This window comes from Kryptolebias marmoratus, linkage group LG6, assembly GCF_001649575.2.
Source record: "Kryptolebias marmoratus isolate JLee-2015 linkage group LG6, ASM164957v2, whole genome shotgun sequence".
Taxonomy (NCBI): Eukaryota; Metazoa; Chordata; class Actinopteri; order Cyprinodontiformes; family Rivulidae; genus Kryptolebias; species Kryptolebias marmoratus.
This window is the reverse complement of record NC_051435.1, coordinates 24,435,291-24,438,631: the sequence shown is the minus strand read 5'-3', so window position 1 is coordinate 24,438,631 and position 3,341 is coordinate 24,435,291.

The following is a 3,341-nucleotide window of genomic DNA, read 5'->3' as shown; positions in this document are numbered from 1 at the left end:
CCCCTCCCCTCCTCCCCCCTCCCCCTGACTCACCCCTAACCCCACCTCCAGCCAGGTGGACTGCATGCCTTTGGGCTCTGGGGACCCGGTGGGGAGTGTGACAGCTGTGGGGGTGCACAGTGGGCGTGCCAGTGCACTGAGGGCACCTATCTTACCCCAATCCTAACCCGGCCCGTGCCGCTCGCGCCGCTTCCCTCTAGTTGCGCTCTCCGCCGGACCTCAGATGTCCTGAAAAACAAGAACTAACTTCAGAACCCTTTCACTCCCAAACAGCCTTATTATCCACCCACTATCACTTTCAGCTCCTGAGAGTGACTGAGTGTTGGGGAGTGTTACCTCTACATCTGCAGTTCTTTTATTTGGCCACAGGGTGGCGCCATGAGACTGTGTTTTGAATTTCAACCTTTAGGTCAGGAGACTCCAACTCATTTGGATGAAATTATATTATTATTACATACCTCTGACCTATATGGATTTAAACCAAGTTTATTTTTCAAGGTTCTGCAAATTTATTGGTCTTTTACTCCATGAAACGGTTTGACTCATGTGATTTTGTGTTTCAAGAGGTTTATTATGGTTTATTATTATTATTTCTAATTTCCTGTGCCTTGCCTTCTTATCACCAATGTCCTACAAAATTAAAAAATTAAAAATTGGTATGAGAAAGGAAGATTGTCTGAAACCTACCTGAGCGCCTGCAATTCCACTGTTCCGCCAGGAGAGGGGGCCAAGAAACCGAATTCCTAATCTCTCATTTTATTTAATTTAATTTATTTTATTTGATGGGCCCTAATTACTTACCTGTAACTAAAGCGGCATGATTACACTGTGTTCAATTTTGTTATGGATTCCTTTTATGGATTTATTTCTGGACTGCTTATGGATTATGTGGAATTTTTCTTGGACAGCACTGTCAAACGAAAAAATGTATTTATTTTTATTACATGCACTTGTCTGAAACACTGTGTTTTAATGTATGTTCAGCTTGTATATAGTTATTGCAATTTTGCCTGTTTATATTTAAATCCACCAGTGACGTCAACTGGCACCAATGCTGTTCAACAAGAAATGGAATCGTCATATCTCACCCTTGATATTTCTGCCCATGAGTCAAACTTCACAGTCATGAACCCTGTTGTAAGTGGTCTTTCAGATGATGTGATCCAAGGTGAATCTAATGAGATCAGGTTTATGTCAGCTGTGACACAAGAAAATATGACATTTCCTATTACCAGTGCAGAGAAAAAAGCAGCAAGTGTACATCAGGAAATCTCTTCCAAACTGTCAAAGTACAGTAAAAGTAACAGAAGAAAGAAACAGAGGAGACTGACTAAGGCAGAAAAACCAAGACAAAGAAAAGAGAATCAAAAAAGGAAAGAAAGAGAAGTATATGCTTCAAGGGGAACTTTCAGAGCAAATAAAATATCTTACGCAAGCAGGAATTTTCAAAACAACCCTGATAGAAAGCAGAAGCGAAACCTGTACACAAAAAATCTGTATAGACAGAGTGCTGAGTTTAGAGAGAAAAAGATAACACGTATCAGGAATTTATACAGGGAGAATGAAATATTTAAACAAAGACAGAGAGACTACATCACAAATCTAAACAGGGGGAATGAAAGATTTAAACAAAGGCAAAAAGACTACATCAGAAATTTGTATAAAAATAATCCAAAATTTAGACAGAGACAGACATCCTATGTCACAGAGCTTTATGCAAAAAAATAGAGAATTCAGGCTTAGACACAAAGAGATGATGAAAAAACTGATGAGAGACAGATACCATAATGACATTTCATTCAGGATGATGCAAAAAAATAGATGTGCTATGAATGTGAAAAGAAAATACAGACAGATGAAAAGTTCCCCTTAGAGAGAAACAGAAAACCGTGAAACACATGTTTTACAAATTGAGACACCTAAGATCAAACGGATCAATGAAGCCATTTCAGTTTTCAGATTAAATATAAAATCTGGTCCCACTTACATCTGCACTGTGTGTCATAAGGCCTCGTTTCCCAACCAAGTAATACTCTGTACAAGGTCAAACTATGTAAACAAACCAGATGTGGTTGAACAGTGTCTGACAGGAAAGTACATTCATATTTGTGATGAAAGCTGCCCAAATGAACAGTGCACAGTTCCTGCTGAACGAAAAACTGAATGGATTTGTCACACATGCCACAGACATGTGAAGAAAGGGTCTATGCCACCACTAGCAGCAGCTAACAAACTGGAGTTGGCAGAAATTCCCAGTGAACTGTCAGATTTGAATATCCTGGAAAGACACCTGATTTCTAAGTGCATACCGTTTGCAAAGATCATTCCTCTTCCAAAAGGCAGACAAAGACAGATAAGGGGTAATGTGGTCTGTTCCATCAGAATTGCAAGAAACTGTCAATTCTTTACCCAGACTAAGGAGTGAGTCTTAGGTCATGAGAGTGAAATTGAAACGACGTTTGTCCTACAAAGGTCATCAGCTTTTTCAGACAGTAACCTGGTCTAAATTAGTCTCTGCATTACTGAAACTGAAGCAGATTCATCCAGAGTATCGGGATATAACTATTAAAGATGAAGCTGAGCTATGTGACCCCACACTTCCTGATGATGACGATGGCGATGTAAACATGGAGAAGGATGACTATGATGAAGCAGATCTGATGGAAATTGACATGTGTGAGAGAAATGCTTTATGTGAGACAGAAAATGAGCCTGAAAATGACCACAACAGTGGATGCGAACAACCGCAGCAACAGATGAATGATGGAGAAGAAGGTGATCTGCCAAATGGAGGGTTTGCTTTAGAATCATGCCTTCAGCCTCTCGACATATCAGAAGAGATACTCTGTTTCTCTGAGAGTACATACTGCGTGGCGCCAGCACAATCAATCTCCCCCATCAGCTTTTTCAAGACGCCAAATTTGGAATCCATGAGCTTCCCTGTACAATTTCCAACATCAGAGAATGTAAAAAACATTTTTACTGAAAAAAAAAAGTGTTACGTGCCTTCGCCATTAGGCCACTCCAACCACTACTTCTGGCCCGCCATCTTTCATATATATCATCGCATATGTCAAGCTAGGATTATATTTCATTAAAGTATCTTTCATGTAAAAGACATTTTGACTGGAAAAAAAAAGTGTTGCTTGGTAGGGGATTCTAACTCCTTACTATGTAACATCAAGGTGCGTGCCTTCACCATTGGGCCATCCCGACTACCACTCATGAATCACATCTTCCATATACAGGTGCTGGTCATAAAATTAGAATATCATGAAAAAGTAGATTGATTTCAGTAATTCCATTTAAAAAGTGAAACTTGTATATTATATTCATACATT